We start from the raw sequence: 25895 nt of genomic DNA, 5'->3' as shown, positions 1-25895 counted from the left end.
ATACAAACATTCAGCTATAAGATAAATAAATTCTGGAAACCTAATGTAGAGCATGGTGACTATAGTTAATAATATGTCTGTAACATCAATAATCATAATAGTAAAAGAGTTTAAACAAGCCATGTTTCCATCAAATGATAAATGAGAAATAAAATGTGGTATATCCACACAATGGAATGTTATTTGGCGATAAAAAGACATGAAGTACTGATACATGCCAGAGCATGGGTAATCCTTGAAAACACTATATTAGTAAAAGAAGCCTGACACAAAAGGTCACATATTGTATTATTCCATTTATATGAAACTAGTGGCCCGGTGCACAAAATTTATGCATGGGGGGAGGGGGTGTTCCTCAGCCCAGCCTGCAACCTCTCCAATCTGGGACCCCTCGGGGGATGTCCAACTGCCGGTTTAGGCCCCATCCCTGTGGGATGGGGCCTAAACCAGCAGTTGGACATCCCTCTTGCAATCTGGGACTGCTGGCTCCTAACCGCTCACCTGCCTGCCTGCCTGATTGACCCAACCACTCTGCCTGCCGGGCTGCTCACCCCCAACTGCCCCCCACCTGCCAGCCTGATCACCCCCAACTGCCCCCCTGCCAGCCTGCTCGCCCCCAACTGACCCCCACTGACGGCCTGCTCGCCCCCAACTGGCCCCCCCTGCCAGCCTGCTCACCCCCAACTGCCCCCCCATTGGCCTTATCGCCCCCAACACCCCCTCCCACTTGCCTGATCACCCACACCTGCCCTCCCCTCTTGGCTCCTAACCGCCTCTACGTCGACCCCGCCACCATGACTTTGTCCAGAAGAACGTCCGGAAGGTCGCCCAGTCTAATTAGCATATTACCCTTTTATTAGTATAGATGTCCAGAAGAGGCTAACCCATATAGACAGAAATTAGATTAGTGGTTACCTGGAGCTGAGGAGGATGGGGAATGACTGCTAATGGTGGGAAAGAGGGTGTGTAGTTCTTTTTGGATGATGAAATGTTCTAAGATTAGATTATGGTGATGGTTACACAACTCTCTAATTATACTAAAAAACACTGATTTACATTTTAAATGGGTAAACTTTATGGTATGTGAATTATAGCTCAGACAGGCTGTTCAAAACAAAACAAAAAAACCTTTGGTAGAAGTCTCATTGGGTAATTTGAGATTCTCTACCCAGTCCTCTTTTTCATCAGTTTATACATCGGCTTTCTTTCAGCATACAATATAAAAATTTTATTTAGTTACCAACTATCCTCAATTTCCCTAATACAGGGAAAAAGTGAAGTCACCAAAAATAATTACTGGCATTTATTTAGGAGAAAACCCAGTCTAACTGCTCAATGGCAAACTGTGTTTTCTTCTCACCAGGAAGCATATTAGTGGTGAAGGTTAATTTAAATAGTGTCTTAAGATACAATGAAAAACCGAATTCTTATAAAATTTTCAAGTTATAATTAAAGTATCTTAATTGAAAATATTTTATGGCATACTGCTCCAACATTATTGGTCCATGGTTTGGGGAACCTTTATATTTAATTATTTGCTGCTGTTTAAGGCATTCCTATGTATTTTACAATTATTTACAATGTTTTATGGAATGGCTAAATAGATATGCAGTTCGTAAATGCGTTCTATTTCTTTAAATGACATCTCTAGTAAATCCTTAGTCGTCTCCAATCAAAATGACATACCCTACTAAACAAGAAAATGACCCACAGAAATTATAACACAACTAGGCTTAAATCCCTGGTCTGGTTTATAGACATTATACCACAAGTCCAGTTTACCCTCTGTAACAAAAAGATCTTACTTATTTTGATCATTTGATCACCTTGCTTTAACAGCTTTTTCCTTACAATAAAAGTAGTATATGCCTAGAAAATAAAGCAAAGCATAAAAAAATAATAAAACTACTTTCAATCACATCACTCAACAAGAGTGCACAAGAATCAACGTTAACTATTTGCAGATGACATGATACTGTACATAGAAAACCCTAAAGACTCCATCAAAAAATTATTAGACTTAATAAATGAATTCGGCAATGTAGCAGAATACAAAATTAATGCCAAGAAATCTATGGCATTTCTATACACCAATAATGAATTTACAGAAAGAGAGACTAGAAAAGCAATCCCATTTAATATCGCACCAAAAAAATTAAGATACCTAGGAATAAATTTAACTAAGGAGGTAAAAGACCTATACACGGAAAACTACATGACACTGAAAAAAGAGATAGAGGAAGACGTAAACAGATGGAAGAACATACCATGTTCATGGATTGGTAGAATCAACCTCATCAAAATGTCCATACTTCCCAAAGCAATCTATAAATTCAATGCACTTCACATTAAAATACCAATGGCATATTTCACAGACCTAGAAAGAACGCTCCAAAAATTCATCTGGAATAAAAAAAAGACCCCGAATAGCCACAGCAATCTTGAGAAAGAAGAACAAAGTAGGTGGGATCTCAATACCAGATATCAAGCTGTATTACAAAGCCACTGTTCTCAAAACTGCCTGATATTGGCACAAGAACAGACATATAGATCAATGGAATAGAACAGAGAACCCAGAAATCGACCCAAATCACTATGCTCAATTAATATTTGACAAAGGAGGCATGAACATACAATGGAGTCAAGACAGTCTCTTCAATAAATGGTGTTGGGAAAATTGGACAGATACATGCAAAAAAATGAAACGAGACCACCAACTTACACCATATACAAAAATAAACTCAAAATGGATCAAGGACTTAAACATACGACAGGAAACCATAAAAATACTACAGGAATCCACAGGCAGAAAAATCTCTGACATATGCCAAAGCAATTTCTTCACTGATACTGCTCCTAGGGCAATGGAAACTAAAGAGAAAATAAACAAATGGGACTACATCAAAATAAAAAGCTTTTGCACAGCAAAGGAAACCATCAATAAAACAACAAGAAAGCCCACTGCATGGGAGAATATATTTGCCAATGATATCAACGATAAGGGTTTAATCTCCAACATTTACAGGGAACTCATGCAGCTTAATAAAAAGAAGATAAACAACCCAATCAAAAAATGGGCAACTAATCTAAACAGACACTTTTCGAAAGAAGACAGAAGGAAGGCCAAAAGACATATGAAAACCTGCTCAAAGTCACTAATCATCAGAGAGATGAAAATCAAAGCAACAATGCAATACCATTTCACACCTGTCAGAATGGCTATTATCATCAAGTCAACAAATGACAAGTGCTGGCGAGGATGCGGAGAAAAAGGAACCCTCGTGCACTGCTGGTGGGAATGCAGACTGGTGCAGCCACTGTGGAGAACAGTATGGAGTTTCCTCAAAAAACTAAAAATGGAACTCCCATTTGACCCAGTAATCCCACTTCCAGGAATATATCCCAAGAAACTAGAAACACAAATGAGAAAGGATATATGAACCCCTATGTTCATAGCAGTACAATTCACCATAGCTAAGATTTGGAAACAGCCTAAGTGTCCATCAGCAGATGAGTGGATTAAAAAACTGTGGTACATCTACACAATAGAATACTACGCTGCGGTAAAAAAGAAGGAGTTCTTACCATTTGCAACAACATGGATGGAGATGGAGAGCATTATGCTAAGTGAAATAAGCCAGTCAGAGAAAGATAAATATCACATGATCTCACTCATTTGTGGAATATAATGAACAACATAAACTGATGAACAAAAATAGATCCAGAGACAGAGAAACATCAATCAGAACGTCAAACCTCAGGGAAGGTAGGGGACAGTGGGGGTAAGGGAGGAAGATTAACCAAAGGACTTGTATGCATACATATAAGCCTAATCAATGGAAACAGACAACAGGGGGGTGGGGGCATGAATGGGAGGTGGGGAGTAATGGGGGAATAAGGACACATATGTAATACCTTAATCAATAAAGAAATAAAATAAATAAATAAAAATAATAGAGGGGGGAAAAAGAATCAACGTTAACATTTTTATAGATTTCCTTGTGGGTTTTTTTCTACAGACACCTGATTTTTTACAAATGTTAGACCACAAGCAACACTGTATTCTGCTTTTTACTAAAGGTGAGCATTTGTCCATGTCATTAAATATTCAAAACTGTGATTACAGCATTTATGTTTAATACTATGTAGTATTATACACACACACACAAATTTTCGATCATTGATCATCTTATTTACTGCTGTAGGCATCTTTGTTCTCTGTATTTTGATATAGCAGCTACTGTTTGCATTTATCTTCTCTAGCATTTTAAGTCTATAATCCTCTACCTAGAATATCCTATTACATGGTCTACCCGGTTCAACTCATTAAAATCTTGACATACCGGTATTATAGTGCAGGCATAGCACAGGGTGCTTTTAACACCCAAAGGACTCCTTCCTCTATGTATTTGGTTTCAGCAGCCGCTTTCCACCTTGGTGGGGACTTGAGGAGCTGTTTAATAGCATGCTGTTGTCAGTTCTATTTTGTGTAACTGCTATCAGTTCTACTCTCTTTTGCCATTAAAGAAATCTTACATCCTTTAACAATGTCTGTTGGCTCCATCCTGTCAATACGTCACCATTATGTTTGGCGCAATGTCAAGGAGGTTAATAATGAAACCATGAAATACTGTGACATATACAAGAATATGAAATAATGAAATCCTGCTACTAGAGTTTCTACTATGAAGTTGAGTCTAACTATATCTCAAGAATAAGAAATAAGTCAAAAGCATAATTTTCTGAACACATTTTAAATTTTTATTTTTAAACCATACAAGTAACCTGTTCTATATAAAAATTATTTTTGAGATATAATTGACATATCACATTACTAGGTGTACCAGTTAATAATGCGGATTTTTTCAATAGATGGAGTTACACATATGTTGATATATATGCGATTTGATATGTATGCTATTTTGTTGTATTGACAACATGCTTCAAAACTTCATATATCAGATTTGCTGAAGGTGTTCACATCCTAGATATTTTTATGCTTAAAAATGTTGAATACTATTTCATGCCAAAAAAAAGAGCATTTGCGGGAAGTTTTCATTCATTATTTTGAAGAAAAGTGCTGCTGAAAGTTATCATATACTTTGGGAAGCTTATGGTGAACATTCATCATCTTAAGATACTTGTGAACACTGGTTTAAACGCTTTAAAAGTGATGATTTCGATGTGAAAGACAAAGAACGTCCAGTTCAACCAAGAAAGTTTGAAGACCAACAATGAAGATGCATGTCAAACTCAAAAAACAACTTGCAGAAAAATTAAACTTGTTCAGCAAATAATTTCCGATCGTTTACAAGCAACGGGAAAGATTTTAAAGGAAGAAAAATGGGTGCCACATCAACTGAACGAAAGACAAATGGAAAACCGAAAAGTCATCAGTAAAATGTTGCTTCAACGGCACGAAAGAAAGTCTTTTTTGCATCGAGTTGTGACTGGCGATGAAAAGTGGATTTATTTTGAGAATCCCAAAATGATGGGTTGATCCAGGTCAACCATCAACATCGACTATAAGGCCAAATCGCTTCGGAAAGAAGACAATGCTCTGCATTTGGTGGGATCAGGAAGGTGTGATGTATTATGAGCTTCTAAAACCAGATGAAACTGTTAATACTGATCGCTACCGACAACAAATAATCAATTTGAATCACGATTTGATCGTAAAACGACCAGAATGGGCCAGAAGACACAGCAAAGTAATTCTGCTTCATGATAACGCACCATCACACACTTCAAAACCAGTTAAAGGCACGTTAAAAGATCTTGCCTGGGAAGTATTAACCCACCCGCTGTATTCACCAGACCTTGCTCCTTCAGATTACCACTTGTTCCGATCAATGGCACACGCACTTTCTAAGCAGCACTTCAAAACGTACGAAGAAGTGGAAAATTGGGTCTCTGAATGGTTTGCCTCAAAACAAGAAAAGTTCTATTGGGACGGTATCCACAAATTACCTGAAAGATCAGGGAAATGTGTAGCTATCAATGGACATCACTTTGAATAAAGCACTTTTGATGTTTCTCTTGAAATTATCGTGTTTTCTTTTTTTTTTTTTAAATATATTTTATTGATTTTTTACAGAGAGGAAGGGAAAGGGATAGAGAGTTATAAACATTGATGGGAGAGAAACATCCATCAGCTGCCTCCTGCACACCTCCTACTGGGGATGTGCCTGCAACCCAGGTACATGCCCTTGACCGGAATCGAACCTGGGACCTTTCAGTCCGCAGGCCGACGCTCTATCCACTGAGCCACACCGGTCAGGGCTATCGTGTTTTCTTTGATTACAAAATCCGCATTATTAACCGATACACCTAGTATATTTTATCCTTTGGTTCAAAATTTAATGCTATCGTTATTTTATTATTCAAGTTGTTCAAGCTTTGGCCACTGGGCACTCTTTCAGGTTGGCTCCTTGTCCTTTTAACACTGCCCCGCTCCTCCCCCTCACCCCTGCATTTTAGTACTTTCTTACTTTTGGGCCCTGTAAGATGCTCCAGGCCCATCTTGTGATGTATGTCGAATTGGTCGTGTTTCTCTGGAGTACCCTGACTACTGTAGTAGGTAAACAATGGGGATGCTGATGAAGATATGAATGACTGGGTAGGGTGCAAGAAATTGTTAAGGCTCCTAAAGTGATTTTGAGGCACAGCCGCTGTAATCACTAATAGATCCTCTAAGTCCCTACATATTCTTTTCTTCAGATTAATGAGTGAGTGGTATAGTGGAATGGGAACAGCCTTTGATATCAGACCTAGGATCAAATCTCAAAGCTGACATTTACTAGCTATTTGGTTTTTAAATAAGTATTCCTTGAAGTCTTAGCATCTTCACATTTAAAATTTGGAGATTATGGCCAACCCCTCAGAGGACTGTTATGAGTTTACATGATAACACATTTAATAGGTCAAGCAAAGTGTCTGGTACATAGCAAGAGCTCAATAAACATTAGTTGTCTTTTTCCATTCCGCCCCCTCCTACCCTCCACTAATTCACTGGGAAGTTGGAGGTCATCTGCTACAAGTGTCTTAACCAGATCATACATTTATCATATTAGACCTCTGTCTATACATCTATCCTTTCAGCCCACCAGACCATCCTAAAGCCAACTCCACCATCTGTGGAGAGGGACTCTACACCTGATTCTTTCCTCTTTAGCACTTTATTTCCTCCTTAATCCTCTTTTGCTTCCAAAATACAAAAGGTTTCCTCATATCAAACAAGAATTTACTGCCTTTTCTTTCTATCATTCCATTTCTCTCCTAGTATTCCTGTGAAATTTCTCACCTTTCTTTCATTGGCCAGTCCTTCTTAAACCCATGGCATTATGCCTTCTGATTGTTCTGCCAACCGAAACTGCTTTCTTAGAGGTCAGGGACTATTTTCCACCAAATCAAAAGGCCTTTCTTTGTCTTCTTTCTCCTCTCTGCAAGATTTGGGCTGCAGAACTCTCCCTTTCCTGGAAATTCTCTCTCCTCTTTTCCAATTATGCATCATCTTTCTCTAATATGAATCCTTGTCTTTCTCTTACTTGGACTTCCAAAGCTCAATGGCTTTTTTCTGCTTGCTTTCCCCCTACAAAGTTTCAAATTGTTTCTGTGTAAAAGTCATTATGTTTTTATAATAAAGCTACCTTTCAACACTGATCATGCTCCAAATCTTTGGTTAGGCAAAACCTTCTTCAGAACATTTCATTTCAAAGCCAGTTAACAAGTCTGTTTGCAACATATTAATCTGCTTTGCCTCCTAAGAGACCTACTTACAATTTCTCCATTTTATCCATGACATCAAAATTTTAATCTGGCTCTAAACTCCAAAATAATCTTCAAATCTTCTCACCAAATCCTATCAATTATTTTCACAATCTTTTTCTCCTGCTCATTACTACCACCTTAGACGAGGCCCTGTTTTACATACACCTGGCTCTTAATACTCTTTTGCTCCCAGTCTTTTTCCTACTAGTATTCTTCAAATGGTTTTATAACTCAATGTCTTAGTAATCTAGCCAACTCACTGTATTCCAACATGTACCCCTCCTGGTCCAAACTCTACAATACTGTGTTTCCCAACATCTACTGCATCAAACCCACTCTTGGGTCCGACCTTTCACGGCTTACCTAACACTCCCTTCTTCACTGACCAGTCTCACTCATCCACTGACACCTGGTACAACCCAGGAAGGAGCAGGGTAATAGAACTAATCATGGCATCTACTCTTCCCTCCTCTCCAATTCAGATAGGTTCTTCCCTGTGCTCCTTATCAGCTAGTGCATTTTTAGCTAAATCTATGCTACTTTTTCACTGAAATGACTTTCCACTTCGTTCTGCTTATCGAAATCCTATTGACTTCTTAAAGCCCAGTGCAAGTCTATCTTCCTCTATAAAACTGTCCTTAATATTTCTAGCTAACACTATACCCTCTACCTTTGTTCTGGACTCTATCTCTCCCATTTCTCAGTAATCTTGTTACAAAATATGCCTTTTCTCTCATATATTATTAATCTCTCCTTTCCTACTAGTGCTTTTTTCATCAAATATATCCTTATTTTTTTTCCCATTAAAAAGACAAAAATGGTTTTTTTCTCATCTTTCCACAGCTTCTAGATGTTCCCTTTCTTTCTCCTACCCAACCATCAGGTTCCTTCACTGGTTTTTCTTCCTCACTTCCCATTCACTCTATTTTTTTTAAAATATATTTTATTGATTTTTCACAGAGAGGAAGAGAGAGGGATAGAAAGCCAGAAACATCGATGATAGAGAATCATCGATCAGCTGCCTCCTGCACACCCCCCACTGGGGATGTGCCCGCAACCAAGGTACATGCCCTTGACTGGAATCGAACCCGGGACCCTTCAGTCCGCAGGCCGACGCTCTATCCACTGAGCCAAACCGGCCCCGGCCCCATTCACTCTTCATCTTGCTGATACCTGGCTTTTATTCCTAAAACTGCTTATATCAAACTCACCAAAAGATCTCCACACTGCCAACTTCAATGAACTTTGTAGGAAATACCTTATGTTTGGCCTTCTGGCAACACCTCACTTGTTCTTTGGAGAGCTTCTCTTCCTCATTCCTGAGGTCTGATGGGACCATAAAACATGGGCTCACCTCTGGGGTGGGCAAGGGGCTGACCAATCAGAATCTGTCCAAGAAGGAAAACTGGCTGAGACTGAGTTAGCCTCAGAGACACATGTGATCCTAGAAGCCGCTGTGCCCTGGCCTTCCCAAGGCTTCATTAGTCCATCTTTCTTCACTTCTGTGAGCTTACCCAGTATCTATCCATAAATCCCCCTTTCTGCTTAACTTAGCCAAAGGCAATTTCTGTTGCTTATAACCAAAGAGAAATTGGTCCTGCAAGCAGAGATAGAAGTGGTACCGCTCATGGTTACACTACAAATTTCTTCTCTCTGTCCCCTTGGCTGCAGCTTCTGTTGTTTAGGAAATTATCATAGCTAAGGGGAGAATGCTTTTGCTAGGAGACCTGATAATGGACTCATTAATTGGGAGGTATGGCTATCAGGGTCTCCTCTTGCAATAAGGCAACAGACAAAAGGGAAGTTACAAGGAGAATAGATGGGAATTGTGTGGACCCTGGGGCATCTCTTTGAACTAACACTAGCAGGGAAGTAGACTACTGCTACCTCACACAGGCAAGATCTGCAAAAGCTCAGACCTCTCAGGAATAAAAGTTTGCAAAACACCTGTGTCTGTCTGGTTCTAGAATCCAAGCTCTTTAACATACCACTTTCTACTAATATCAATCTACTTGCAGTTCTTTAATCAAGAAATTCCCTCTTTCATTTCCATTCCTTTGTATCTGTTATTTTGTCTGGAATGCTCATATCAACTTTCCAACTGGGAACTCCTAATTATCCTCTTTGAAACTTTCTCTGATCTCTGGAGGGTGGTCCCAAATATCCTGACTTAATATTTTACAATATCTTAACATGAAATACACTCTAGATGCTCATTGGTTTTTCCCGCAAGGCTAAAAGCTTCTAAATGGTAGAAACTACAACTTTCATATTTGTATCCTCGACAATTACTCAGTATGGGAGTAATAAGTGCCTACTGAAAGAGTATCTGGTCTCTCTTAATTTCCTATGGTATTGACCATTGCATAATAGATTTGGGGTACTTATGTTTAAATTAGCATCTAATAAATACTACGTTCAGTTCCTTAATTATTTGATATGATGTTTCCCAATTCTCCTAATAAGTTTAAAAACTTCTTAAGAGCTGAGTTCACACCATTTACTAGTTCTGTATTCTCTTCAGTACCTAAGAGTGTTGGGCACATGGTAAGCACTCGATAAATACTTGATGAACTGAATTAAAAACACAGTATTAGCACATTTAATGGGAGCAACTTATCATGCTCTACCGATCTAATTAAAAGATCTGGCCTTCTGAAGTAGTGCAATTGTACCCATATGGAGAATTTAATGAGAAAAAGAAAAATTATCCAATTGGACAGTTAACAGTTTCTCTCTTAGCAAGAATTCCACAAATATTGTAAGGATAACAAGGGTCAACCTCTAGAGCTCAGAGTAAGAAACTCAAGGTATATATCCCTGTGCATATTGCAAGGAAGATTACATGTTTAAGGGGTCTATCACAACCATAATTACTTAAATTCCACTAACCCCTAACAAATCCATAACAGGAGTTAAAGATAAGAATACTTAACAGCAAAATTAATTAAAGCCAAATCAATCTATCTTAAAGATGTCTATGGTTATCTTTGCACAATCTATAGCACAACAGTTGTTTACTCAGCCAACAACCATTTAAGTGCCTACTAATGAAAAGTGCAGTTAGGGCCCAGGAACACGAGGGTGAAGAGAACACAGTCCTATGTTCTGGCTCTGCCATACTGCAACCGTATTTAAGAATACTATGTGAATCGTACCTCCCTGGAGCTGCTTCACTAGTGGTCTAGTGAAGGAGGTGGATCAACACATACTTCAGGCAATGTGATTAGTGTTAACACAGAAATAAGTACAAGCTGTTACGGGGCCACTGAGAAAACAGTCAACCTACTGAAGAAGTCAGGAAACGATAAGGAAGAAACTGACATCCATATATGATTCAATGGGAGTTAAAGTGTGAGGAAGCTACCAAGACAGAACCATCTGGGATGGGATCAAACCTGAGACGATGGTGGTATGCTGAGAAAGACCAATGTTATTAACAAAAGCAGGGATTTTACCTGCCTATCTGTGGGACCACAAAGAGGTCAAGATTCCTGTTGGGAAGCAGTGGGGAAAAGTTAGACACATGAGTGAAGGCCTAATTTAGAAGAGTCTGGAACACAAGCCTAGCAGATTGAACACTGTTCTAGACCAGTGATTTTCAACTGGTATGCTGCAAGAGGCACACTGGTGTGCCGCAAAAATTTTTAAAGCATGCAATACCTGACTATTTAGTCAGGGACACTGACCTCTTTTCCCTCAGATTGTCAAATAAAAAAATGACAACATGGCCCAGCCGGCTTGGCTCAGTGGTTGAGCGTTGACCTATGAGCCAAGAGGTAACGGTTCAATTCCCAATCAGTGCACATGCCCGGGTTCTGGGCTCTATCCCAATGTGGGGCGTGCAGGAGACAGCTGGTCAATGGTCCTCTCTCATCATTGATGTTTCTTTCTCTCTCTCCCTCTCCTTTCCTCTCTGAAATCAATAAAAATATATTTATTTTTTTTAAATGACAACATGGTGATGGAAAAAAAAACAAAATAAAAATTATACAAATGACAACAGCCAACACAATAGCCATCCGGTGTGAATGAATCAAAATTATACCTAGATTTTGTTGTCAGATCAGCAAAAAATTTATTTTTTGGTGTGCTGTGGAATTTTAGTAGCTTATGTGTGCCACAAGGTGAAAAAGGTTGAAAATTACTATTCTAGACTTATAGTAGTTCTCAACCCTGACTGATGAATAGAAACACCTAGGGAGTTTTAAAAATATACCTATGGGTGAGACTACCCCATATAAAAAGTAAGAGAACCTCAGGCGGGGTGAGGGGTGGGGCGCAGCATGGCCTGAGCATTAAAATGTAAAAGTACACAAGGTGATCCTAAAGAACAGTCTGGGTTCAGAACCATAGAGCTAGAGAAAAGAAAGGTAAAGCATGACAGATATGGTTAAGACCCACACTTGATCTCAGTCCCTGTTTATAAGCAACAATTTTGAGTTGATTATCTGGCGAAGCTTATCTGCTAACCTGAGTTAAACATTCTGTTTTAGTGTTTCTTTTCCCTTGCTGACAATGCTAAGCTCTGAAAATAGGAAAACAGCCTATAAATTTCTCTTACATGACTGTTTCACTGACTGCACAATCTGCAACTTTTGAATTTTATTTCCATGATGGCCCATAGACAACTAATTTAGAAGATAATTATTTCAATCCTAAACTGCCCTTAGATCCCTGCAATGAAGTGCTTTTATATTAAAGAATGTTCTATGCTGCATCCATGTCTGGATTTCATAAAATTTCTCTTTTAAATTCAGGGAGCATGTAATACTTATGTATGCAAAAGTCACACTGCTTAGACTAAAGCAAAATGTGATGTTAAGTATTCATTCCTGTAGTACCTGGAGACATTCTACTGTACTGTTCCTGGTTTCAGCAGTGCAATAACTACAAAGTATTTTGCAACAGATACTTTCAGAGTACTTCACAAATAAAGGGAAACAACAAATGTACCCCATACAGCAACTCTGTACTACACTAAACAAGTGTCCCTGTGTGGGAGGAAAAAGTCATTAAGGTGATTGGAGAGTAGGACAGCCTGTTGATCCCTCAAAAAGCAGGTCTGTGTTTTGCTTGTTTTTTAAGAAAAAGCATAGATATGAATATGCTTCAGGTTCCACGTTACTCACTGAAGGGTTTATTCAAGAATACTTTGTTCATAGGTAACCGACTGTCTTCGTTATGCAAACTTAAGTTAGCCACAACTGGTAAAAAAAAAAAATGGTATGAGAACGTAAGTTGGAAGCCTATAGCTGAGATTTGCACACATGGGTTTATGCAGTCTCTTATTTCCAGATAAAGTTAATAAATTCAAAGGACTATACCCCCCCCCCCCCCACTGAAACCGTAGGGGGTAAGTGGGGAAGGTGGAAAGGGGGCAGTGAGTAAGGGCGAACCCAACAATCCCAATGTTAAACATGAACAAGAGTCCAGAAATATTTCCCCGGGGAACATGGAGCAAGATTCCCTGAGTTGGTCATTAGCTTCTACCGCTCGTACTCAGAGAGGAAAAGAATAGCTTCTAAAAAGAAAACGCAAGCCTAACTCTGCGACATAGGGGTGAGAGTCAAAAAGGAGGTCACGTGAGTCGGACCAGCAGTTCCCAAGGAAATTCGGAGGGCCAGGAGAGCAGAGCGGGTGAACGAGACAGGAAAAGGTGTAGGGGGCGGGCAAAGGCCGCCCGGGTGAACCTGGGTGCCCGGCTCTTTATGCGCCAGGGCAGCGAGGAGCCTCTCGCCCCGCGCGCCTCTGGGGCCGGTGAGCACCGAGAGCCCCCCGCGGGCCTGGCACCAGGGGGCGCCCGGAGGTCGGGCAGAAGAGGGGTGCACGTAGCACCCGCGCTCGCACCCCACAGCCTCCGCAAGCAGGATGCCCACGAAAGAGGCACACTTTGCGCAGCCCTCGCCTCCGGGAGCAGGGAGGGGTGGGTGGAGCGGAGCCCGGAGCCGCCCCCCGGAGCCGCCCTCGCAGCCGCGGCCCCCGCCCCCCGCTCCGCTGTCAGCAGCCCCCTCCGCAGTCACTCACCCGCGGGCTGCGCGGTCTCGGCCGCGGCGGCGGCAGCGGCGACCCCCGCCCGGGTCATGATCCCAGGCGGGTAAGCAGGGCTGTCCGACCGCCCCGGCGAACCTCTCCCTCCGCGGCCGCCGCCGGCTCCTCTGGGGCTGGGGGAGCGCGGGCCCAGGCCCTCCTCTCCCCCCGCCCCGCCGCCTCTTCCTGCGGCCGCCGCCGCCGCTGCGAGCCGGAGCCCTCTAGGCAGGCGACCCGGCGGCAGCGCGGCCTCAACTTTCCCAGCCCCCCTCCCCCCACCCCTCCCCGCCCCTCCGCGGCGGCCGCTCGGCACGCAAACAGCCTACCCTGGGTGAGCCGCACTCCCGCCCCTGCCCCTCAGCCCACCAATCCGGCCCCAGGGAGGCTGCCGTGATAGCCAATCACGGCCGGGGATCCCGTTGCGCTAGGCTAGAGGGCGGGAGGAGGTGAAGGGAAAATCGGAGAGCGAACGGGCCTCAGGCGGCCCAATGGGGAGGGCCGTGGGGCGGAGGTGTGCAAGTTGGGTTGAAGGAACAGGAAATATTCTTAAAGGTAGAGTGATTGGCAGGAAGGAAAGCCATTAGATGAATGGGAAAGAGGTGGGCCTGGTTCCTTAAAGGGGACGCCTTGAGAACCTGTGAAAGGCGGTGTTTTAAGAAACTTCTTTGTATCCTGTTCTCTGCTATACCTTCCACGTCTTTCTATGGGAATTTGTAAGTGGGAAAACTGAAGAGGAAGAGGGCATCGAAGGCTTCAAGAATGATTAGAGAGCTGAGGGTGGGAAGGCGAGATGGTACCTCTGAAACAGGAGGTGAGAAAGCAGGAAGAGAATCCGGAGGTCTCCCGACGGCCCTTTCCCTGGAGGATCGTCGCGGACCTGATGCTGCTCGAAAATGTAGGCTGTGGTCACGTCATCCTGCATTTGCAACAAAGCACGGATTCCTGCCAACTGGAGACGGCCGTTTTCAGAAATGTCGGGGTGGGGGTGAGGGGGCTTCGTAGCTGGGAGAAGAGAATGTGTGGCACGGGGGCATGGGGTTTGGGACCTCAAGCTTGGGGTCCTAGAGACCTAGATCCAGGAGGTGTAGAGCCGCGGGTGATGGGATTAGGACCTGAAGGTCTCCTAATTCCAAGATGGGTTTGGAGCCCTGGAACCGTGGTCACAACTCCGGTTTCCTGGTTTCACTTCATATTTCATAACCACCACCACCCCCCTCCTGAAACAGGTGTCCTCCATGTAGTGGTGGTGGTCAAGGATTTCCAAGTGCTTCCACAACCACGTTTGTCATGTCCCAGATCTGAGATGTCCGTGGGCTAGACCAGGTAACTTCCAGAAGATGCACGGGGCATGGCATAATGGGAATTACTTGAGTATGTACACAGAGGAAGCCGACCTTGTATTGAGAAAAAAGTGTAAAGTTAAACAGTAACCACATCTGATGTTTGTGCAGCAGTTTAAAAGCTATGGTGAGCCCTGGTGGGTAGCTCAGTTGGTCAGAGCGTTCTCCTGATAGGCCAAGGTTGCAGGTTTGATCTTGTCAAAGCACATACAAGAATCAACCAATGGATGCATAAATAAGTGGAACAACAAACGGATGTTTCTCTCTCTCTCTTTCCTTCCTCTCTAAAATCAATTTTGTTGGTGTTCTTGTTAATCCTCACCCAAGGATATTTTTTCCATTGATGTTTAGAGAGTGGAAGGGAGGGAGGAGGGGGGAGAGAGAGAGAAACATGGATATGAAAGAGACACATCCACTGGTTGCCTCCTGCAGGGAGTGGGGGACGGGGAAGACCCAACCTGCAACCCAGGTAAGTGCCCTTGACCTGGAATCAAGCCTGCGACCCTTCGGTAGGCAGGTCAACACTCTAATTACAAGCCAAACCGGCCAGGGATCTTTTTAAAAATCAATTTTTAAAAAGTTAAAAGCTTCACTGTAAATTAAAAATTAAAATCTATGATGAAACAGAAGGCCTGCAAAGTTGCTTATAAACTATAAAACTATAAACAGTCTGGAAATGTTCTTTAACTCTTGCATCTTGGCATATGAAGTTCTAATTAGCCTCTGAATGAACTTAGCATAATCAAATCAAAGTTGCAGGTGAGTAAGACCCTAGGATTCAGAGCCTAATAATAATGCTAGTAGTACCTCCCAGAAATTGTATAGTACTCATATGTCCAGCTGTAGAAAATAATTTCATTGTGATCAAAATATAAGGTATTCTGGCTTAAAAACTATTTTAGGGTTATGTATGATTTTCTAAGCAACTATATTTCATGGAATCTGAAGTAAAATAAATAATTTTGATGGCTCAGAAAATATGATTTAAGAGTTTTGTTGGACCACCATTAAATTCACATTAAAACCTTTCTGGCACAATTTAGAAGTGTTTAATAAGACAAATTTTTATTTAATGAAAGGTCTGAATATTAGCTCTTTAATTTTAATTCTCATTCCTGACTGAAGCCCAAATCCCAGTGCCCATTCAGCAATGGTTTACTGTATAACCTCATAGATATGAGAGGATGACATCAAATCATCGCCCCCATCCAATTTTTAGGCTAGCTGGCGACTGCTTATACTGATGATACAATATGGTGGCCAAGTGAAACCTGTTTCCTTGCCTCCAGGCCAAATCCATTTTTCACAGGGCTCCAGTGAATCTGCCTTTCACTCACATATTTAAGACCCTTCAACGGCTCCAAACGACAATTTGCATGACTTACCCCTTGCTTGCATCCCCAGTTTCATTTCGTGACATCTCTGTTTGCCTACATCTGGGGGTGGATGAGGAGGGGGCAGCTGCTGACCAAACGGGGGTGGGGTGCGGCCCAGGGTTGTGGGGGAGGCACAGGGGGCAGCTCTAGGCTCTGCTCCACCTACCCTCTCCCTGCTCCTGGAAGCGAGGACTGCGCAAAGAATGCCTTCTTCTGAGGGGCCACTGCCTGCGGAGCCTGGTGAGGTGCTAGTGCGGGCAGTGCGGGCACCCTTTTGCCCTGCGTCTGGGAGGCCCGCGCCCCCTCTTGCCAGGCCCCGGCGCTGAGCTCTGGCCCCACGATGCGCGCGGGGCGAGAGATGCTCCAGGCTTGCATTTTCTTTTTAGAAGCTTTCATAAATGAATGGCAGCGATACAAGCGAATGGTCAAATTTTGAAATCTACATATTTTCCAAAGAAACTTTCCAGTCGTTTTTCAAAGTGATTGTAATGTTTCGCATTTTCAACAGCTATATATGCGGATTCCAGATATTCCACATCATCCTCAAAGCTTGATGTTATCAGTCTTTTTAATTCTAGCTTTTATAGTGGGTATAACGTGGACTCCCGTAATTTTAATTTCTCTAATTACTAGAGGTGTTGAGCATATTTTCATGTTTGTTTATTGGCCAGTTGCATTGCTTCTTTGGTAAACTTTGTCCTAATCTTGGGCCATTTTCAAATCAGGATGCTTGTCTTATTTAATGGTAAAAGTTCTTTGTAGGTTCTGAATAAAAGGTTTTTCTCTGATACATGTTGTGCAAATATTTTCACCCAGTCTGTATCTTGAAAAAACAAAATAGCTTTATTGAGGTATGATTGACCTACAAGAAACTGAACATACTTAAAATGTACAATGTGATAAGTTTTGACATATGTATACACCTGTGAAATCATACTGTGGATGAAAGGGCCACATGCTAACGTGACAAACTCAGGGGAGGCCTGCATGGCAGTCTTGCAAACTCAGAAACCTAAAGTAACCACAAAGGATGATCTGAAATTAAACTTTAACTAAAAGCAGTTATGGGGGGTAGTAACCAGTATATCCTAAGCCGGTATCTTCAATGACAAGGTCAAACTTTACCTTAACTGAGCTTATCTGTCTTTTTGCATCTATAATAACATACCCTTTGAAATGTCTGGGTAACTTGTAACTTCCCTTTTTCTGGACCCCTTGGGGCACAACCTAATATGTTGGGCGCCAGTACAGATACCACAAATTCCTTCATTATCATGTTAATTGTTTCTGCACCCACCTAAGTGTCTATCATTTTACTTTTTATCCAATCCCAGGGGTTTCCCTGCTTTGCTTTTTCCCACCTCTCTAGTCTATCACCAATGGATTTCAAGTAACCCACCTACTTCCCTTTCCTTTGATTGCAATGTATAAATACAGATGTAACCACCATTCTCCGGAGCATTATCTCAATTCATTGAGGTTCCGCTTCCCGGCATATGTCGACAGTTTGGCTCAAATAAATTCACAAAAATTCTTTAAAGGTTTCAATGGTTTTTTACGTTAACAATACTGTACAATAAGAAATGGACATATCCATCCTGCCCTCTTATTTCCGGATGCTCCTTGTTAATTCCTTCCTCTTGCCCTCATCCTGTTCTTCAGGAAGCCACTAATCTGAGGTCATTACACGTTCCTTTTCATTTTCTATAATTTTATATAAATGAAATCCTTCAGTATATACAGTACTTTTTTTTTTTTTGTCTATCTTCTTTCATCTAGCATACTTTTTTGGGGGGAAATTCATCCACTTTTTTGTGTGTATCAATAATTAGTTTTTGTTGCTAAGTAGTATCCATTGTATGGATATATCATATATTCAACACTGGTGGACATGTGGATTGTTTGCAGTTTTGGACTATTACAAATAGAAATGCTAGAACATCTGTGTACAAATCTTGTACATGGTGGGGCATAAGTAGGTTTACAGTTGTTTGTATGGAAAATAACAAAATAATTAATAAATAATAATACAAGAATAAATTGTTTCACATACAACTGTAAACCTACTTTTGTCTCTTCCTCCCACCCCCACCCCAGTCTCCCCTATATGGACATTTGTTTTCATTTTCCTTGGTTAGTACTTGGGTAAATATCCAGTGGAATGGCTGATTCACATGGTAAGTGTGCCTTTTTAAAATATATTTTTATTGATTTCAGAGAAGAAGAGAGATAGAGAGAAAGAATCATTGATTGGCTGCCTCCTGCATGCCCCCTACAGGGGATCAAGTCAGAAACCAGGGAAGGGCCCTGACCCGGAATCCAACCGTGATCTCCTGGTTCCTAGATGGACACTAAACCATTGAACCATGCTGGCTGGGTAGTGTGCCTTCTTTATTAAGGTATTATATGTGTACATATCTTACCATTGCCCCCCCGCACCCCACTCCCATATATGCCCTCACCCCCCAGAGTTTTGTGTCCATTGGTTATGCTTATATGCATGCATACAAGTCCTTTGATTGATCTCTTATCTCCCCCACCTCTCCCTAACCTTCCCCCTGTAATTTGACAGTCTGTTTGATGCTTTACTGTCTCTAGTGTGCCTTCTTAATAAAACAGCTAAACTGTTCGTCAAAGTTTTATATTCCCACCAATAATAGACTAAGAATTTGAATCAGACCTGGAGCAGTTACTGTTGCTGCCAAGTTTCCTGTGCAGATGCAAGAAAAAAAGGGTCCTCGCGCTTTCTGTCTGTCTGATTGTGGCAGCCAAGATTGAATGGGGGAATACAGTGGGGAAAAAAAAAAGAATTTGAATTGTACCATATCCTTGCTAACACTTACTATGGTCAGTCTTTTAAAACTTTATCATTTTAATAAGTGTATAGTGATATTTTGTTGTGACTTTAATTTACTTTTCTTTAATGACTAGTGGTACTGAGCATCTTTTCATGTACTTATTGCCCATTTTTATTGCATTGCTTGTTATTTACTAAGTCTTGAGAGTTTGCCTTTATATATTGTGGATATATATCCTTGCTCGCAGTTCCTGAGTTATCCTTTCATTTTCTTAACAGTGTTTTTCAAATAATAGTTCTTAATTTTAAGTTCAATTTATCAATTATTTTTGTTTATGGATCATGCTTCTGGTGTCATATCTAAGAAATCTTTGACTAACACAAGATCACACAGATGTTTCTCCTATGGTTTCTCCTAGAGTTTTATAGTTTTACTAGAGGCCCGGTGCACGAAATTCATTTATGGCGGGGCGGGGTGGGGGGAGTGTCCCTCAGCCCAGCCTGCACCCCCTCCAATCTGGGACATCCTTCTCACAATCCAGGACTGCTGGCTCCCAACCACTCGCCTGCCTGCCTGATCACCCCCTAACCACTCCCCTGCCAACCTGATCAATGCCTAACTGCTCCCCTGCTGGCCTGGTCACCCCTAACTGCCCTCCCTTGCCAGCCTGGTCACCCCTAACTGTCCTCCCCTGCAGGCCTGGTCCCCCCCCAATGCCCTCCCCTGCAGGCCTGGTTCCCCCCAACTGCCCTCCCCTGCAGGGCTGGTCACCCCCAACTGCCCTCCCTTTCAGGCCTGGTCCCTCCCAACTGCCCTCCCCTGTTGGCCTGATTGTCCACAACTGCCCTTCCCTGCAGGCCATCTTGTGGCAGCCATCTTTGTGTCCACATGGGGGCAACCATCTTTGGCCCCATGGGGGCAGCCATCTTGTGTGTTGGAGTGATGGTCAATTTGCATATTACCTCTTTATTATATAGGAATTATATAGGACTAGAGGCCCAGTGCATGGATTTGTGCACTGGTGGGGTCCCTCAGCCTGGCCTGCCTGCAGCCTCTCACAATCCGGGACCCCTTGGGGGATGTCAGATAGCCGGTTTGTATGGATCCCTGCAGGCCAATCCAGATAGGAGGGAGCCTGATCTTGTGTGTTGAGTGTCTGTCTCCTGGTGGTCAGTGCACATCTCAGCAACCAGTCAACCGGTTGTTCGGTCACTTAGGCTTTTATATAGATAGATAGATATTTAGATCCATGATGTATTTTAAATTAATTGTTATATATTGTTGAAGTATGGATCAAAGTGTATATTTCTGCATTAGGAAAGGCAATTTTTCCAGCACCGATTATAAAGGCCGTCCTTCGTCCACTGAGTTGCCTTTGTACCTACGGTTGTATTTTTGGACTCAATTCTGTCTCACTGATCTACTTGTCAATCTTGACACCAATATCACACTGTGTTTATCACTGCAGCTTGCATTTTCTTTATTTTAATTTATTTATGTGTAGTTTTCAAAATTTATTATTTATACATGAGAGAGAGAGAGATTTGTTGTCCTACTTATTTATGCAGTCATTGGTTGTTTCTTATATGTGTCCTAAGCTGGGATCAAACCTACAGCCTTGGCATATTGGGAAGACACTCTAATCAACTGAGCTATCCAACTAGGGCTTATTTTATTTTACTGATTTTTAGAGAGAGAGAAAGAGAAGAAGGGGGTGGGGGGTGGGAGAGAGAGAGACATCGACCTGCCACTCCACCCATCTATGCATTGATTCCTGCATGTGCCCTGACCATGGATCCTACAACTCTGGCATATCAGGATGATGCTCCAACAACTGAGCTACCCAGCCAGGTCTGAATTTTCTTTTTTCTTCTTAAATATGTTTTTATTGATTTGAGAGAGAAAGGAAGGGAGAGGAAGAGATAGAAACATTGGTAAGAGAGAAACCTCGATCAGCTGCCTACTGCATGCCCCCTACTGGGAATTGAGCCTGCAACTGGGGCAAGTATCCTGACTGTGGAATTGAACTGGTGACTTCTTGGTTCATGGGTCAATACTCAACTACTGAGCCATACTGGCGGGGCTGAATTTTCTTTTTAGAAGCTTTCAGAAATGCATAGCAGCAATACAAGCAAATGGTCAACTTTTGAAATCTATATATAGAGTTAATCCTCATCAAAGGATATTTTTTTCCATTGCTTTTCAGAGACAGTGGAAAGGAGGGAGGGAAAGGGAGAGAGACAGAGCAGAGAGAGAGAAAAAAAATCATCATGCGAGAAAGGCACATTGACTGGTTACATTCTGCACATGCCCCAACCAAGGATCAAGTTTGCAATGGAAGTGATGCCCTTGACCAGAAATCCAACCCAAGACCCTTCAGTCTGTGAGCTGACAACACTCTAACTACTGAGCCAAACCAGCCAGGCCTGAAATTTCCTTTATGGGAAGGATTTTAAGTACAAATTCAATATCTTTCACACATATAAGGCTGTTCCAGTTACCTATTCTTTTTTTCCCCCCCAATATTTGATTTTGGTGGTAGCAGTTTTATTGAGATATACACTGAGTGGCCAGATTATTATGACCACCCCATTAGTACTTTATTGGGCCACCTTTTGCCTTCAATACTGCAGAGATTCTTCTTGACATTGACTCCACGAGATTTTGAAAGGTGATGCGAGGAATCTGACACCATGCCTGATGAGTAGCACTGTCCAGTTCTGTGAGATTTGATGGTTGTGGAACCAGCTGCCTGATGGCTCTTTTAACTTTGTCCCACAAATGCTCAATTGGATTGAGATCTGGTGATTGTGGGGGCCACAAGCAAAGTAAAGTGTCCCTCATGTTTTTGAAACCACTCCTGCACAATACTAGCACTGTGGCATGGCACATTGTCTTGTTGGAAGAAGTCATCTCCATTGGGATACGCTCGCCATCAACATGATAGGATGAACTTGATCAGCAATGATACTTAGGTATGTTGTGCTATTGAGACGTTGTTCTACACGAATTAAAGGGCCCAAATCATGCCAGAAAAACATGCTCCAAACCATAACACTGCCCCCACCAGCTTGAAGGGTTGTATTCATGCATGTGGGGTGCATGCTTTCATGCTGTTTCCACGAAATTCTCACTCTGCCATCTGCATGATGCAACTGGAAACATGATTCATCGACCACATGACTTTTTTCCAATGCTCACCTGTCCAATCCTTGTGTTCCTGTGCGAATTGGAGACGTTTTATCTTGGTAACTGCAGACAGCAAAGGTGTTCGAACAGGCCTTCGGCTTCCATATCCCATCCAATGCAGTGTACGGCTAATTTGCCTACAAATGTCAGGTGGTCATAATAATCTGGCCACTCAGTGTAATTCACATACTACTGTGAAAAGTTGACATAAGTGAAGCCATTTAAAAATGGAGACAGAGCAGCCATTCCAGAGAAACTGCCTTTCATATCTTGCTCCTTGAACCCTTGGAATACTTGAACTGGATAAAATAGCCTTTCGACTGGGCCAAACCAACAGTGCCTTATGAACAACTGTTTGCAAAGCTAACGTCCCGACCACAAGGACTAATGATTATTATGGACTCTCTTTCTGAAGATAGAATTGGTAACCTGACATATGTAGCTAGAGTAACTCAGCTTGTTAACCAATAGAAACTTCTTTCTTCTTTTCATGTATTTCCTTCCTTTTCTCATAAAACAAAACAAAAAAAACCCTTGCCCTCATCCTGTAATGGGGACAATACTTGGTTTCTGCCCAAAATCTGTGTTATCTGAACTGCAATTCTTTTGATACCCCCCTCCCCCCGCACCAAACACTTATTGCCTCCCATTTTGGGTTTTGATTTTTAAGTTAACAGCATATAATCCACCAATTATGGCTGAATAATAGTGCATTGTATCAATATGAAACATTGTTTATCCATTCATCAGTTAATGGACATTTGTGTTACATCCACCCTTTAATAATAACACTGCTGTGAACATTCATATACGAATTTCTATGTGGACGTTTTCAATTCTCTTGACTATACACTTAAAAGTGGAATTACTGAGTCTTGTGGTGACTCTATGTTTAACCTTTTGCAGAACTGCCAGGCTATTTCTTCTTGAGTAACCTGAGTGACTTAGCTTTCAAAAAATTTGTCCATGTCATTTAAGCTGTTGAAATATTGAATAAAGTTTTTGGCAATATTCCTTCATTACCCTTTTATTGTCAGTAAGTTGTATAGTGATGTTGTCTTTCGTTAGTAATACTGGTAATTTGTATTTTTGTGTGCATGTGTATTTTTTTGGTCTGACTAGAGTAAGGTGACCAGACGTCCTGCTTTTGGCAGGACAGTCCCGATTTTTAACAATTTGTCCCGCGTCCCGTGGCGTTTTAAAAAAGTCCCGATTCTACATATGTTTATTAGGTCAAGCTGGTTGAAAATATTACATCTTCTATAGCCTTATTTTCTATCTACATATTCTACATATGTTTATTAGTTCAAGCTGGTTGAAAATATTACATCTTCTATAGCCTTATTTTCTATCTACTTATCATTTACCAAGAATTTAAAATATCCAGTTGTGGAATTGTGTTTCTACTGTAAGTTTTTGCTTCATATATTTTAAAGCTGTTATTAGATTCATACACATTCAAGATTATTCTCTTGGTGAACTTACTCTTTGATCATAAATATCACTATTTGTCCCTGGAAATGTATTTTGTTCCAAAATCTACTTTGGTATTAAGTTAGCCACTCCAGCTTTCCTTTGATCAGTTACATGCCTTCTTTTCCATCCTTTTTCTTTTAACTACTAATTCACTTATATGTAAAGTGGGTTTCTTAGAGGTAGCATGCTTTAATACCAGTATGAAAAATCTTCCTTTTAATTGTTCAGACTATTTGCATTCAATTTCATGATCAGTATGTTAGATATAAAGTTTCTATCTTGCTATTTGTTTTCTATTGGTCCTATCTATCCTTTGTTGTGTACAATTTTATATCTTGCCTTCTTCCACTTTATTAATCCTCACCCAAGGATATTTTTTCATTGACTTAAAAAAAATTTTTTTTTTTAGAGAGTGGAAGATTGCCTTTTTTTCACTTTAATTTTAGTTTTGTAAAGTTGGGTAATATCGCCCTGGCTGGTAAGCCTAAGTGGTTAGTGTTGGCCCTATGCACCAAAGGATCCAGGGTTCGATTCCCATTCAAGGGCATGTACCTGGGTTGGAGGTTTGATCCCAGGCACCCTACTGGGGCTGCATGCAGATGGCATTGAGACACATGGATGTTTCTCTCTCCCTCCCTTCCATTCTTTCTAAGAATCAATGGGAAAAAAATGTCCTCAAGTGAGGATTAACAAAAACAAAAGTTGGATAATATTGACACTATATTTTAAGCTTTCCCCTATTATTCAGCATTTGGTTGTTTCCAGTTATTTATTTATTTATTTTAAAATATATTTTTATTAATTTCAGAGAGGAAAGGAGAGGAAGAGAGAGAGAGAAACATCAATGATGAGCGGGAATCATTGATTGGTTGCCTCCTGCACGTTGGACCGAGCCCGAAACCCAGGCATGTGCCCTTGACCAGAATTGAACCTGGAACCTTTGGGTCCGCAGGCTGACGCTCTATCCACTGAGCCAAACCAGCTAGGGCTCCAGTTATTTATTGTGAACATTATTGTACAAGTGGCTTCCTTAACTTGGATTATATTAGTAGGATATGTTTTTCCAAGACAAAGTAGGGAATGATTATAGTTTGGGCACTAGAGTCACAGAATATGTACACCATCCCAGCTCAGCCCATTAACTAGTTGTGACCTTGAAAGTTATATCCTTTTAAGCCTATTGCTGAATCTAAAATGGAGCTAATCAAAGTTCCTACCACAAGATTGTTGTTTGAATTAAATGAGATAACTTTGTATAGAGTATCTACCATAGTACCTGATACAGGGGTAAACTTTCAATACCTGTAACCTAGTAAAAAATGAATCTGGTACAAGGCAGCAGGGTTAGGCTTGGCAGGATGCAAATATTTTCAAATTCTCATCATGAGGCAAAAATAAAGCCATAGTTTTATAAATTGCCTACTTAATTTTTAAAATTATTTGTATTTTTTGTGATTTGTCCTTTCATTATTAAAGAAAACAATGTTTCCCTTAGATATGAGCTCTTTAAAACAGAGTTTTAAGTTGTCTTAATGCAAAATTTTGCAGTCCCCATTATAAGACACATAATTGTACTTCTGTTAAATCTGACCTGTTTTACAAAACTTTTTGATTTTTACAACTTTCCTGGAGGATATACTTGTTAGAATTGTTAAACTTCTGTTTTGCAAACATTTTTAAGGCATTTAATATTCTTTACATCCATGAATGTGGTATATCACTATCTCTTCTGTGAATTCACTAAGTTTCAAAAGAACTTACAATCCTATATAATAAAAGTGTAATATGCAAATTGACTGAACAGCCAAACAGCGGGATAACCATCCGGACGACCATCCAGGACCACGCTATGACACCCACTAGCACCAGGCCAGCCAAGGTGGGTGTGATGAGATTGGTTGGGGGCCCGGACATCA

At 41.3% G+C, this 25895-nt stretch overlaps 1 protein-coding gene across 1 annotated transcript in view; it reads right to left on the bottom strand.

Annotated features, from left to right (window-relative positions):
• Positions 1–14050, bottom strand: part of USF3 (upstream transcription factor family member 3) — a 53726-nt gene extending 39676 nt beyond the window's left edge. The window contains exon 1 of the mRNA XM_079766633.1: positions 13798–14050. The gene's annotated coding sequence lies outside the window, so the exon portion shown is untranslated. The remainder of the gene's footprint in view (positions 1–13797) is intronic.
• Between the last annotated feature and the right edge of the window lie 11845 nt (positions 14051–25895).

Source organism: Cnephaeus nilssonii (genome assembly GCF_951640355.1).
Source record: "Cnephaeus nilssonii genome assembly, chromosome: 3".
Lineage (NCBI taxonomy): Eukaryota > Metazoa > Chordata > Mammalia > Chiroptera > Vespertilionidae > Cnephaeus > Cnephaeus nilssonii.
Note: the sequence above shows the minus strand (reverse complement) of the source record. Positions and strands in the feature narration are given on the sequence as shown.